The 15,456-nt window shown below is 42.6% G+C and overlaps 1 protein-coding gene across 5 annotated transcripts in view; it reads left to right on the forward strand.

Moving 5' to 3' along the window:
- Window positions 1–15,456, forward strand: part of SPATA13 (spermatogenesis associated 13) — a 134,249-nt gene that overhangs the window by 107,505 nt on the left and 11,288 nt on the right. The window lies entirely within an intron of this gene.

Raw genomic sequence — 15,456 nt, forward strand, 5'->3', positions numbered from 1 at the left:
AGCAAGGTGTCAGAGTTAAAGAAAAGTTAAAATATATGTAGGACAATGTATATACAGTGGATATAAAAAGTCTGTTTAAAATGTCAGGTTTCTGTGATGTAAAAAAATGAGACAAAGATAAATAATTTCAGAACTTTCAGTCGCATCCTACAGCAAAAAGCCATGGTCCGCAGAGAGCTTCCAAAGCTTTAGAGGGATCTCATTGTTAAAAGGTATCAGTCAGGAGAAGGGTACAAAAGAATTTCCAAGGCCTTAGAAATACCATGGAAAATATGGCACAGCAGTGATATTACCATGATGAGAAGAAAACTGGTCAGGGGGGCTACCAAGAGGCCTACAGCAACATTAAAGGAGCTACAGGAATATCCTGCAAGTACTGTCTGTGTGTTACATGTGACAACAATCTCCCGTATTCTCCATATGTCTGGGCTATGGGGTAGAGTAGCAAGACAGAAGCCTTTTCTTACAAAGAAAAACATCCAAGACTGGCTGAATTTTGCAAAAACAAATCTATTCTCCCAAAAGCATGTGGGAAAATTGTGTTCTGGTCTGATGAAACCAAGGTTGACCTTTTTGGCCATAATTCCATATGATATATGGCAGTTGAGTTTGGCGCAAAAAACAACACTGCACATTGCCAAAAGAACACCATACCCAACGTGAAGCATGGTGGTGGGAGCATAATGCTTTGGGGCTGTTTTTCTTCAGCTGGAACAGGGGCCTTAGTCAAGGTAGAGAATTGTGAACAGTTCCAAATACCAGTCAATATTGCCACAAAACCTTCAGGCTTCTGCTAGAAAGCTGAACATGAAGAGGAACTTCATCTTTCAGCATGAGAACAACCCAAAGCATACATCCAAATAACAAATTAATGGCTTCATCAGAAGAAGATTAACGTTTTGGAATGGCTCAGCCAGAGCCCAGACCTGAATCCCCCTTTGAAAATCTGTGGGGTGATATGAAGACCGCTGTGCACATGAGGTGCCCTTGCAATCTGACAGATTTGGAGTGTTTTTGCAAAGAATAGTGGGCAAATATTGCCAAGTCAAGCTGTGCTATGCTAATACCCAAAAAGACTGAGTGATGTAATAAAATCAAAAGGTGCTTCAACAAAGTATTAGTTTAAGGGTGTGCACTAGGGTTGTCCCGATACCGATACTAGTATCGGTATCGGGACCGATACCAAGCATTTGCCTGAGTACTTGTACTCGGGCAAATGCTTCACCCGATACTTGTACTGTCGGCAGTGATCAGTGCGTGGGGAAGTTACAAGCACCGATCACCGCTGATTTTAAAGCAGCTGAAAGCCGCCGCGTATCCCGTGTATGCCTCCGCGTATCCCGTGTATGCCTCCGCGTATCCCGTGTATGCCTCCGCGTATCCCGTGTATGCCGCTGCGTATGCCGTGCATCCCGCCATGTATCCCGTGTATCCCACCGTGTTTCTCTCCCCTTCCGTGCTCCTCCTCCACCCCCTGGAATTGTCAGGATGGAGAGCGGGGTAGGAGCCGGTAAATCCGGCTCCTTACTGCTCCGAATGGACAGAGTCAGTGATCACCGACTCTGTCCATTCACATAACTGAAACATCGTAACCTGTGTTTACAAATGTTTCAGTTTATGAATGAAGAGAAGACGCTGTCTTCACTCCATTCATTTTCAGCACAGCTGATGCTGCTGAGAAAGGGACAGGGGAATCTGTGTCCCTAGCCCCTTTCTCTGTCTCAAAGGGAAGATGTCAGAGGTCTGTTAAGACCCCTGATATCTCACCAAAGCCCCCCCCAACAGGGCTGAAAAAATAAATAAAAAAATAAAGAATAAAAAAACAAAAGAATAAAAAAAAATATTGTAGAAAATAAAAAAAATTAAGAAAAAACACACTGACACGGTCCACCCCCCCCCCCTTAAAAAAAAGAAAGCATTATAAATAAAAATTGTAAAAAAAAATAATGTAAAAAATTAAAAACAAATTGTTAAAGATAAAAAAAAAAAAACATACTGACACATGTCACATGAGATTAAAAAAAAGTATCAGTATTCGGTATCGGCGAGTACTTGAAAAGTATCGGTACTTGTACTCGGTCTTAAAAAAGTGGTATCGGGACAACCCTAGTGTGCACACACTATTTTATTTTTTACTTCCCTCCACCTAAAAGATTTCAGTTTGTTGTTCAACTAAGTTGTACAGTTTATAGGTCACATTAAAGGTGGAAAAAGTTCTGAAATTATTTGTCTTTGTCTAATTTTTTTTACATCACAGAAACCTGACATTTTAGCAGGGGTGTGTAGACTTTTTATATCCACTGTAAATCCACTCTAACCTTTTATGCTGGGTATGTTTTTTATATGATCAAGACAAAAATGCAGTCAAGAAATAATATGTTAGTCCTGTGTTCTGCAGCAGTAAGACCTCATCACCAGTGATCCCAGTTCTGTTCCCAACCTTGGCAAGAGCAAAGCCAAGTGGGGAAACTGTAATTGAAATTTTTAATGTAACAGAGGAATAAAATTAAGCTTGGGTGTACAGTGAACTTTAGGATCCACATGATAGGCACTGTGTAGATATCTTACTGTAGGAGTGGCATGCATGCAAGTAGGTAGGTAAATCTTCTTACTAGTATTAATTTATAACATGTATATATTCTCTATATATATATCTATCTATATCTATCTATATCTATCTATATCTATCTATCTATCTATCTATCTATCTATCTATCTATCTATCTATCTATCTATCTATATTAGGGCTGTTTCCTGATTTAAAATGTTTTTGTGTTCGATTCATTGTTCTTTTTTGTTTTTGTATCGATTAATCGACTAATTTCGATTAATTATAACGACATCTTCCCACTGTAATATGGTCCACATCTCCCCCACTGTATAGGAAGATTGGTGCTTGCTTAGTCTTAAAGCGGGAGTTCACCCAATAGATGGATGCTCGTTTGGTCTAGGGGAATCGGCTAGTTGTTTTAAAATATGAGCCTTACTTACCGTTTTCGAGATGCATCTTCTCCGTCGCTTCCGGGTATGGGTCTTCGGGAGCGGGCGTTCCTTCTTGATTGACAGTCTTCCGAGAGGCTTCCGACGGTCGCATCCATCTCGTCACTAGTAGCCGAAAGAAGCCGAACGTCGGTGCGGCTCTATACTGCGCCTGCGCACTGACGTTCGGCTTCTTTCGGAAAATCGTGACGCGATGGATGCGACCGTCGGAAGCCTCTCGGAAGACTGTCAATCAAAATAGGAACGCCCAGTCCCGCAGCCCATACCCGGAAGCGGCGGAGAAGATGCATCTCGTAAACGGTAAGTACAGCTCATATTTTAAAACAACTAGCCGATTCCCCTAGACAAAACGAGCATTAATCTAAGGGGAAAAAGTATTATGTACGGGTGAACCCCCGCTTTAACTGCCATATATCAAATGGAATTATGGCCAGAGAAGCCGGCTGAACACGAGCAGTTGAGGCCGGGTGATGAAGTCAGCGCGCCGCTCTACCCAGAGGGGACCTGTGGCAGAGGTATCTTCTGAGGCTCATTGAGAGGGGTCTGTGGCAGAGACTTTCTCCCAAGTTCAAGTTCAATAAGGAGGGTCTGTGGCAGAGACTTATTCCTATAATTGTCCGAGTGATACTCCGGCTGCCAGATCAGTGAGTGGCCTGTCCGGGTACACTAAACCCACACTAAACCCACTCCGGCGAGAGTGGTGAGGAGAGAGAAGTGTTCCGTTTGGGAGCAGGACTGTTTCCTATCATTACGCCTGAATCTGCTATTCTCCCTCCTTTCAACTTTACTTTCCTCACCACAAGTTTTATTGTTTTTACCTGGCTGGGTAATAAAGAGCACCTGTCGTGGACATTCCTTTACTTCTGTTTATGCACATACGCATCATTCACCCCTAGAGAATTCGGAGGAGCCATGAGGCAACACGCCGCCCAAAAATCCAGCAGCTCCAATGGGGGTAATGCTACATTACTTTTTAAGGAGCCTACCATTTCTTTCCCAGAATCGTCTGGGTCAACAAGCTCCTGCATTGCATTGTGGGATGTGAACGTGTTGTACCTCGAACTGGGTTCTAAATCAAATCTTGTGTAACTTGGAGCTACCAGAATGTGGTGGAGGATCTAGTTGGTGACCGTGATCGATCGGCAGACACCAGATAGTATCTAAGAACAAACCACATCCCTAACAAAGCTGAGTGCACAGATGCTGCTTAACCACTTCCCGACCGCCGCATGTAGATATACGTCGGCAGAATGGCACGGACAGGCACATCAACGTACCTGTACGTGCCTGCCTAGACGTGGGTCGGGGGTCCGATCGGGACCCCCCCCTGCTACACGCGGCGGTCGGGTCCCCTCGGGGAGCGATCCGGGACGACGGCGCGGCTACTTGTTTATAGTCGCGATCGCTCCCCGGAGTTGAAGAACGGGGAGAGCCGTATGTAAACACGGCTTCCCCGTGCTTCACTATGGCGCTGCATCGATCGAGTGATCCCCCTTTATAGGGGAGACTCGATCGATGACGTCATTCCTACAGCCACACCCCCCTACAGTTGTAAACACACACTAAGTGTACACTAAATCCTACAGCGCCACCTGTGGTTAGCTCCCAAACTGCAACTGTCATTTTCACAATAAAGAATGCAATTTAAATGCATTTTTTGCTGTGAAAATGACAATGGTCCCAAAAATGTGTCAAAATTGTCCGAAGTGTCCGCCATAATGTCGCAGTCATGAAAAAAATCGCTGATCGCCGCCATTAGTAGTAAAAAAAAAAAAATAATAATAAAAATGCAATAAAACTATCACCTATTTTGTAAACGCTATAAATTTTGCGCAAACCAATCGATAAACGTTTATTGCGATTTTTTTTACCAAAAATAGGTAGAAGAATACGTATCGGCCTAAACTGAGGAAAAAAAATGTTTATATATGTTTTTGGGGGATATTTATTATAGCAAAAAGTAAAAAATATTGAATTTTTTTCAAAATTGTCGCTCTATTTTTGTTTATAGCGCAAAAAATAAAAACCTTAGAGGTGATCAAATACCACCAAAAGAAAGCTCTATTTGTGGGGAAAAAAGGACGCCTATTTTGTTTGGGAGCCACGTCGCACGACCGCGCAATTGTCTGTTAAATCGACGCAGTCCCGAACTGTAAAAACACCTTGGGTCTTTAGGCAGCATATTGGTCCGGGGCTTAAGTGGTTAAAGGACCAAACTAAAAAAAACAGTGAAAAAAAGAATGAATATTACATTGAATATTTATTAGAGATTACTATGGAAAGGAGTTTATCAGAACTGATATATTTTCGAGAAATAATTTCAGTTATGAGGGTAGATTTTTTTTTACTAACCGCAAGACGCCCCTTATCATATAATGCAGTAGATAGATACTGCAGCCTTCCTAATTGAGGCTGATAAGCTATGGGTTCAACCTGGGTATGGAATGTCATACAATTTTTCCTTTTTTTTTTTTTTCCTGTTAAGGACTGGTTTACACCATAGAAATGCAGTCTGATGCGGTTCTGCGTGTGTGTTTGTGTTTTTGATGCGTTTTTACCCTCCTTTCTTTGTCCTCCCCCTTTTAAATAAGGACGTGCATTTTTTTTGCGCGTTTTTTAGCTGCGTTCTAGTGTATTTTTTATGCATTTTACCCTGTTCCAGTACAGTTCAGTGCAGAAAAAATGCAGCATGTTCTACTTTTTTTTTTCTGGAACTAACCGCACCGATGTGAACTTTGCCATTGGAAATCATATAACCTACAATCCATGCGGTTTTTGATGCAGAAAAAAACGCACAGGACTGCACGTGATGTGTATCAGCCCTAATGCTGTTTCTTTAATGCGTTGCAAAATAAGCTTTGGCATACCAGGTTAAGCTAAAGAATAAATATAAAGAGTATTCACGCGCTACTGTGGAACAGCTGAATGACAGCTGTGAAGGGGTTAAGTATGAATCAACTGCTACAAAACACTGAAAGGTAAAACCAAGACCTGAGTGTGCATGAATATAAAAAGTAGTGCTGAGCTGTTGATAAAATGTATATGCAAAAGTATAAAAACACAAAAGCATAAAAGCAATGATAATGGGTGCAAAGTGCAAAATATTGTGGCAAACTATGCAAAAGTATAAAAACGCACAAGCATAAAAGCAATAATAGGTGCAAAGTGCACAAACTAAATAACATGCCAAACAATATAGGCCCAGATTCTCAAAGGGCTTACGACGGCGCAACGCCATTTGCGCCGTCATAAGTCCTAATCTGGGGCGTCGTATCTATGCGACTGATTCTTAGAATCAGTTACGCATAGATATCCCTTAGATCTGACAGGCGTAAGGCTCTTACGCTGTCAGATCTTAAATGCAATTTTTTTTCCCGCCGCTAGGTGTCACCTCATCGTTTTCCCCGTCGTCTATGCAAATTAGCTATTTACGTGAGATTCCCGAACGTACGCGCGGACGACGCAGTGAATTTACGACGTTTCCGTGAGCGTAAACTTGCCCATGCTGTATGAGGGGTAAGTTTACGAAGGTCCGTCGTATGCCATGTTAAGTATGGCGTCGGGTCAGCGTCGGCTTTTTCCGTCGTTTTCCTAAGTCGTCCGCGAATGCGACTTTACGTCAATGACGCTTACGTCGGCGTCATTGACGTTTTCCGTTGTGAGCTGGAGCATGCGCACTGGGCTATTTTTCCGCCCGGCGCATGCGCAGTTCGATCGGCGCGGGGGCGCGCTTCATTTAAATACAAGCCGCCCCCTTTGAATTACGCGGCCTTACGCCAGGCCATTTACACTACGCCGCCGCAAATTACGGAGCAAGTGCTTGGAAAATACGGCACTTGCTCCAGTAATTTGCTGCGGCGTAGTGTAAATGGCTTGCGCTACGCCGCTGCGGATTCTACAAGAATCTGGCCCCTAGTGTCCAAATAAACCTCAAATGCTGAAGAGGTAAATAACGCAATGCAAAATCATAGAAAAAACAAGTGCTAATAACATCTGCTCTGAAACAATCGCATCTGCTGTGGAAATATGTAAACAAGCATGAAATTAAATGCAAAGGTGCATTAGGTGAACGTGGGAAATTTCAAAGTGCGATGCAAAAATAAAATAAAAAGTCCAAAGTGTGCAATCGCACATAAAAAGTGATGTGTGCAGAGTGATGGCTCTTCACCCTATCGCACTTTGGAATTTCCCACGTTCACCTAATGCACCTTTTGCATTTCATTTCATGCTTTTTTACATATTTCACAGCAGATGTGATTGTTTCAGAGCAGATGTTTTTTGCGCTTGTACTATTTGAATTTTTTTCCATGATTATTTTGCATTGTGTTATATACCTCTTCAGCATTTGAGGTTTATTTGGACACTATATTGTTTGCCACATTATTTAGTTTGCCACTTGCACAATATCTTGCACTTTGCGCCTATTATCATTTCTTTTTGTGCTTGTGCGTTTTTATACTTATGCATAGTTTGCCACTTGCACAATATTTTGCACTTTGCACCTATTATTGCTTTTATTCTTGTGCGTTTTATATTCATTGCTTTTATGCTTGTGCGTTTTTATACTTTTGCATATAATTTTATCAACAGCTCAGCACTACTTTTAATATTTAGGCTAAAGAATAGCTGCAGTATTTCTTTAAAATTCTCATGATTTAATACATAAAAATAAATCTTGATGCATTTTGAATGGGCGCACAAATTACTTTTTGTAAATTAGACCTAAAAAGTAATTTTTTTAAGTAACATGCATTATTTTTTTTTTTAATCCAGTATTTTTTTTTATTGTTTACCATCGTATACATGACAGGAAATATAAATACATTTTTTACACTCAGTGCATTTTATGTGCATACAAAAAGATCTATAACAAACCCTAAAAATCTCCGTCCCTCCCAACCCCCTCCTCCCCCCCCCCCTCCCTATCTTATATTTAAAGTGCATACACGTTTTAAATCCTATTCTTGTCCTTACATTAAGTTGTTCTTTGCTAGTCTGTGCTTAATTAGAGTGAGCGGCCTATTTTTGCTATCCAGTGCTCCCATATTGCATTACATTTTTTAAGGTTGCCGCGTCTAATCCATGTTCCCCTCTCTTTCCCTATTGTGCTGTTCATTGTATTGAGCCATTCTGCTACTGTAGGTGGATTTTGTGCTTGCCATTTTAGTGCTATTAGTTTCCTCGCCTGGAACAGACTTCTTGTGGCAGCTACCAGTACATCCCTCTGCCCCATTCTCTCCTCAATGCATCCTAATAGGCAAACCCTGGCTTCAGGTTCCAGGGTAATTCCAAAAGTTGCATTTATAATGTCCAAAATCTTAACCCAATATCTATGCAGTTTTGGGCATTTCCACATCATGTGGATAAGGTCCCCTGTGTTTTGACATCTGGGGCATTTATCATCTGACTTCCATCCGAATCTAAATAGTTTCTTGGGAGTGTAATAAACCCTGTGGAGAAGGAATAGATGGGAAACCCGTTGTGACGGGGCTAGTGAAACCACTGTCCCTAATTCCAGTATCCTATCCCACTGCTCATTCGTTATTGGGCCAATATCCTCTTCCCACCTCTGTTTGTTCCTGCAAAGCCTCTCATTTCCTCCCAACTGATCCCTGATTCGTTCGTACAGATCTGAGATAAGACCTTTCAAGACCCCTGTCTTAATTAGTCTTTGAAAATGCGTTAACTCTTGCCATCTTACCGGCTGTAACTTAAATTGGGCTTGTAGTGCATGTCTAACCTGCAAATAGGTAAAGAACATGGAATTTGGAATACCATATTCCCTACTTAGCTCTGAGAAGGGTTTTAATGTGTCACCTGTGTAGAGTTGTGCCACTCTGGTTATCCCACGTTTAACCCATTCTTTTAATTTCCCCATGGCCAAAACGTCTTTTAAGTTTTTATTTTCCCATAATGGAGAGTATTCTGTTTATCCTTGATATCCCAAAGCTGCTTTTCCTGCTTGCCACACTCTTACCATCATTTTTACTGTTGGGCTTTTTACCAAAAACGAGTTGGCCTCTAAGGCCTCTATTACAGAACTATGTGGGGACCCTCTTAGCATCATTTTCCCGCTTGCGTTACCTCCCCCCTCTGTACCACAGCCCCCCAAATGCTGCAACTGTGCCGCCAAGAAATAACTGTAGGGGTGCGGAACCGCTAACCCTCCCCTATTTGTTGGTAATTGCAGCGTTTGAAGACTGATCCTTGCTTTTCCCTTTTTCCAGATTAAGGTCCTAAAGAGGGTTTCTATCTTCTTAAACCATTGATTGTCAATCTAGATAGAGCCTATGATAGATTTCCCCTGACACACGAACCAAAGCTAGAACAAGTGAGCCGATTGACCCATTTCCTAGACGAGACAGGACTAATGGACATCTGGCGCACTCGCCATCCTGGTATCCGACAGTACTCTTGTTTTTCTAGCTCCTATTCTACGTTGTCGAGAATCGATATGGCCCTGGGCAATGAGTTGGTACTAGATCTAGTGGAGAAGGTAGAGTATGGGCCAAGGAGGGTCTCAGACCACTCACCCTTGGAGTTAGTTATTAGGACAAACATGAGAACTTTTTCAAGAGAATAGAAAATTAGCCCATACTGGCTTGAGTTACTGGGCGAACCACGGGAACTTCTCAATAGTCTGAATGAATACGTGCAGATAAATACAGGCTCGGCAAAGCCTGGAGTGGTCTGGGACTCGCTGAAGGCCTATTTAAGGGGCTTGTTGATTCAGAGCGTGGCCAGAGTACGCAGGGAGTCCAGGGCATGGGAAGAGGATCTAAGGAGTGAAGCGATGGTAGCCGAACAACGATTTATCGAGGCCCCGTCTCTAGACACCCAAAAAGAGTGGCGGGACAGACAAGAGGTTTATAGAATGGCTACTATGAGAAAAGCACAGAATCATCAAATATTCCAGAGACAGACCCATTTTGGGGAAGGGGAGAAAGTTGGACGATTGCTGTCCATGCTGATACAGGCCAACTCTCCCTCCTCCAACATTGTGGCAATTAGGGCCCCTGCAGGGGAGATTTGCACTGATGGTAGGGAGATAAGACATATATTCTATGATTTCTATAAATCTCTCTATAAGTCCAAGGGAGTAAATTAAGGAATGGAGTCCTTTTTTCGGGGAACTCCGGTTCCAACTCTGTCAGATAAGGATAGAGAGAAATTGGAGTCCCCTGTTACACTGGAGGAACTCCGGCTGGTGATGGAGGGGATGTCTAACCACAAATCACCTGGCCCTGATGGGCTCCCAATAGAGATCTATAAGCGGTTTGGTGCAATCTTGCTACCAGAACTGCTTCAGACATTGAAAAGTGCGCTTTTGGAGGGACAGCTCCCTCCCTCTATGATGGAGGCAACGGTTGTGGTAATCTATAAGGAGGGAAAAGACAAATTAGACCCTTCCTCTTATCGCCCAATTTCATTGCTGTGCACAGATGCAAAAATCCTTGCCAAGGTTTTGGCAAATCGCTTAAAAGGGTGCATTGAGAGTCTTATCCACTCTGACCAATCAGGGTTTATCCCGAACAGGTCTACCAGCATAAATATCAGAAGGGCCTTCCTAAATATCCAGATCCCCACTGACATCGAGCGGCCTAGAGCACTGTTGGCCTTGGACGCTGCTAAAGCGTTTGACAGTATTGAATGGCCATACCTATGGAAGGTATTGGAAAGCTTCGGATTTGGTCCAATATTCACCAAGTGGGTCAAACTCCTATACAACGAACCAATAGCAAAAATTTAAATTAACGGTGATGCCTCAGATACATTCAAACTTGAGAGGGGAACGAGACAGGGGTGTCCCCTCTCCCCACTCCTGTTTGCATTGGCTATGGAACCTCTTGCTATTAAAGCTAGACTAAACAAAGACATACTGGGGTTTAGAAGGGATTCGGAGGAAGACAAGATATCGCTTTATGCGGACGATGTCTTGTTTTTCTTAGGAGATGTGGATAGATCGTTGGCTCCAGTGGTTAGGGAATTCGGAAGGTTCTCGGGACTAATTGTCAATTGGGATAAATCGGCTCTACTTCCAATAGATCCAATATGCGAACAGACAATCGCCGAGATACCCCAGCTGAGAATTACAACAAAACTGAAGTACCTAGGGGTCTGGATTACCAGCGAGGCTAAGGAGTATACCAGTAACAACATAGCTCCACTTTTGTTAAAACTGAAATTAAAGAAAGACATTTGGAACCGTCTCCCCCTCTCTGTAGCTGGGAGATGCAACCTGATAAAAATGATCTGGCTCCCCCAGATATTATATGTGTTACACAACTCTCCAATTTGGCTGAACCAATTATGGTTTAAACGGATTGAAACATTATTTAGGGAGTTAATGTGGAAGGGAGGCCAGTCCAGAATTAGATTGCATACGATGCAGCTCCCGGTGAAGGAAGGGGGGATGGCGGTTCCACACCCAAGATCATATTTCCTGGCGTCTCAGTTACAGCAGTTAGCGGGCTGTGGCAATCTAAATTTGGGCAATAACTGCTTTAGGCTATTGCTATCAAGGGCCCCACACAAAATTTTAATAGAAGCCCTGGAGGCAAACTCATTTGTCCAAAGATGCCCGACTATAAAGCTAATTAACAAAGTGTGGCAGACCACGAAAGCTTTATTGGGCTATATTGGGATAACTGAATTTGCTCCCCTCTCGCATAATAAGAACTTAATGGAACTTAAAGATCTAGAAATCCCCAAAATTTGGGAGATCCAAGGAATAACACGGGTACTACATATGTATGAGGGCAACCTTATCAAAACGTTTTCAAAACTGAGAGAAGAATTTGATGTACCTAACAAAGCTTTTTTTAATTACTTACAGATTAGACATGCCCTCCAGACCCAGTTTAAGGTTTATCCAATGGTCAGGACACATATCCCTGTGCTTCTTAAGACAATCCAAACAAATATAACGAAAGGCCAAATCTCGGTACTATACGACAAAATCGGCACTAAAACTATAAGTCAAAGTGGGGCTTTTAAGAGCCGAGAAAGATGGGAAAAAGACATTGGGTCACTAACCTCGGAGCAATGGAATGATATTTTACATAGAGGGACATTGGTGTCAATCGCCCCAGCACAGAGATTGTCCCATTTATTTCTATTGCACCGGGTCTATCATACCCCTAAAAAAATGTTGTTTCTAGGTTGGAACCAGAGCGATGAATGCCCCAGGTGCAAGACACCGGGGGATCTTATTCATATGTTCTGGAGATGCCCCAAGCTCTTCAGATACTGGATAGAAGTGATAAACAGGATTAATAAAACCTTTAAAACCTCCTTAGAGCCGGAGGTTAGAACCTGCTTGTTAGGAGGTATGGAAGACCATAGAATCCCTCCAGGAGCAATGGAAAGTGTACTTAGGTGCTTATTCCAAGCTCGGAAATTAATAGCTCAGAGATGGCAAGCGCATGCTCCTCCATCTGTGGAGAACTGGGTCGAAACTATCAATGCACTGGTATGGTGCGAGAGGGTGGCCTTTATTAAGCAGGGAAATTATGGTAGATTTAGAAGAGTGTGGGGACCTTGGCTAAGAGAAATGGGATTCCCCCTGGATAGATAACTTCTATAGGGGGTCTTAAAATCCTCTCACCCTAATGGGTGTCAAAGATTCTCTATAGCCGTGGACTGTTGTTGAAGAAAAGCAAGGTCTCCCCATTCTCCTTTGCTCTTGGCTTGCTTATTTGCAGCGCCCTTCGGGCTCTCTCTCTCCTCTTCTCCTTTTAATCTATCTCTCTTCGCCTGATCAATGGACAATCCAGACGATGATACCTCCTCCTAGGTGTATCTTTTTCTTTTTCCTCTTTTCTTTTTTTCCTGTAAATTTCTATAATGATAATTGGGGGCTGGACGGGGGGGAGGGGAGGGAGGAGGGAGGGAAGACACGAAACTAGTTGATTTATAAACTATATTATTGCTGTATACATGTATATAGTGTATTAGATAACGTGTATGATCTGCATGTAACTTGATCCCTTTTTTTCTTACAAAAAGAAAACGGAAAATAATAAAGAGAAATTAAACCTTAATTGATTGTCAATCCATACTGGGGAGTTGTGAAGAATGTAAAGCAATTGTGGCAACCAGATCATTTTAATGAGGTTGCTACGGCCGGCAACCGACAGTGGCAGATGTCCCCATATTTCCGCTTTGCGTTTAAATTTGACCAGAAGTGGTGCTAGATTGTTATTTATAAATTGTTCTGGGTTACGTGTTACCACAATTCCCAGGTACTCCATCTTCTCCCCAATTTTTAATTGAGGGATTCCTATCCCATCAATATTGCTTACCAGGTCCACAGGTAAAAGTGTTGATTTTTCCCAGTTTATTACCAGGCCCGAAAATCGTCCAAACACTTCTACTGTTTGATCTGCAGTTTTGAGGGAGGTTGTGGAGTTGCCTAAGAAAAGGAGGATGTCGTCCGCATAAAGCGCGACTTTCTCCTCCTCTACTCCTCTTTGGAACCCCTGAATTTCCTGCCTAGCTCTAATTGCAGTTGCCAAGGGCTCAATTGCCAGAGCGAAAAGGAGGGGGGACAGTGGACATCCCTGTCTCGTTCCCCTTTCCAATTCAAACGACTGTGAAACTTCATTGTTTATTTTTATTTTGGCCCTTGGAGAATTATACAATAGCTTTATCTATTTGATAAAAGATGGGCCAAACCCAAACTTCTCCAGAGCGTACCAGAGATAGTCCCACTCCAGACTATCAAAGGCCTTAGTGGCGTCCAATGCTAGGATAGATCTATCTCTGCCGGGGTCTGTAAGTTTAAGTACAGCCTTCTTATATTTATGCTCGTGGACCGATTTGGAATAAATCCAGATTGATCTGGATGTATTAATTTCTGAATATATTTATTTATTCTCGTTGCCAATACCTTGGCTAAGATTTTTACATCTGAGCAAAGCAAAGATATCGGTCTATAAGATGATGTGTCTAGTTGATCCTTTCCTTCCTTTTGGAGCACTATAATGATTGCTTCTAGCATTGAGGAAGGTAACCTTCCTCCTATTATCACCCAGTTTAGTGTTTTTAGTAGTTCCGGGAGCAGCACCTCACCATATTGCTTGTAAATCTCCGCTGGCAGGCCATCTTTCCCTGGGGACTTTTGATTGGAAAGTGCTTTAACTGCCTGCTGTAATTCCACTAATGTAATTGGGGTTTCCATAGCATTCCTTTCCTCCTCTGATAAGACTGGGATTCCTATTTCTCTAAAGAATTCTTCCATTTGTACTCTGACTTCCCCCTTTTTTGACCTATATAGATCTTTATAATATACTGCAAATGTGTCCACTATTTCAGATGTTAGGGATGATATCCCACCTCCTACCGTCCTAACTGCAGGCACATTAGAGGGAGCCATATTCGTTTTCGCTAGGAGGGCCAAAGTGTGGCCCACACTTTCCCCCTCCGAAAAAGCGCTCTGCTCCTGAAATAGGCGCTTATTTTCAACTTTCTTGTTAATCACCAACTTGTATTCCTGTTGCTTCTCCAACCATAGCCGTTGTTTAGTCGGCGTTGGATTTTCCACATATTGCTTTTCTGCCTCTAAAACCTCTCCCCTGATTTTCTCCTCCCATTCCCTAGAGTTCCTCTTGATCTTAGCTACCTGCTGGATCAATATACCCCTAAGGAACGCCTTTAGGGCATCCCACACCACTCCCTCTGGTGCTGTCCCTGTGTTGAAATCCAGGAATTCCCTTAATTTGATACTAATTTCTACTGGCTTCCCTATCACTTCTAGCCAGAAGGGACTAATTTTCCAATTACTTGGAGGACATTTTTTCCCTGTACTCAGTGATAGCACCAGAGGAGAGTGATCAGATACCCCTCTTGGATAATAGGATATTTTACTGACTGCTTGTAAGCTTGCACAGTTACCCAGGGCCATGTCTATTCTTGACAGTGTAGAGTATGTACTTGAAAAACAGGAATACTGCCGCAGGTCTGGATGTTTCACCCTCCAAATGTCCCACCATCCAACCTCCTCCAAAAATTGACTTAATTGCCCTTCTCCTGGCCCTGGGCTCCGAGTCCCCGGTGGGAACCTATCCATCGTTCTATTTAGTACGTTGTTTAAATCTCCAACCACTAATATTGGAATATTTATCTTAGTAACATGCATTATAGTTCTATTGCTTATACCGATTTTGTAGAATCTCTCTCTGGTGGCCATATGTGCCCATGCTTTGACAACTGCTGAGCTAAAATTTCAGCCGCAGGTTGTTCTTAGTCAATCATATCCAACAGTTGTGCCCGGGACACACAATGAGATTATTGGACAAATGATCGTCCGTTGAGTTTACTAAAGTCACGAAAATTTGCGTACGACCGAACAAAAATTCAGGAGTGATGTCATGTGTTGTAGTGTATTTGTATTGGATTTTCAAACGACAGCTGTACTGATTAAACGTGCATGTCTGATCAAATCATATCTGATGG

The sequence above is a fragment of the Rana temporaria genome, chromosome 2 (assembly GCF_905171775.1).
Source record: "Rana temporaria chromosome 2, aRanTem1.1, whole genome shotgun sequence".
In the NCBI taxonomy this organism is placed as follows: Eukaryota; Metazoa; Chordata; class Amphibia; order Anura; family Ranidae; genus Rana; species Rana temporaria.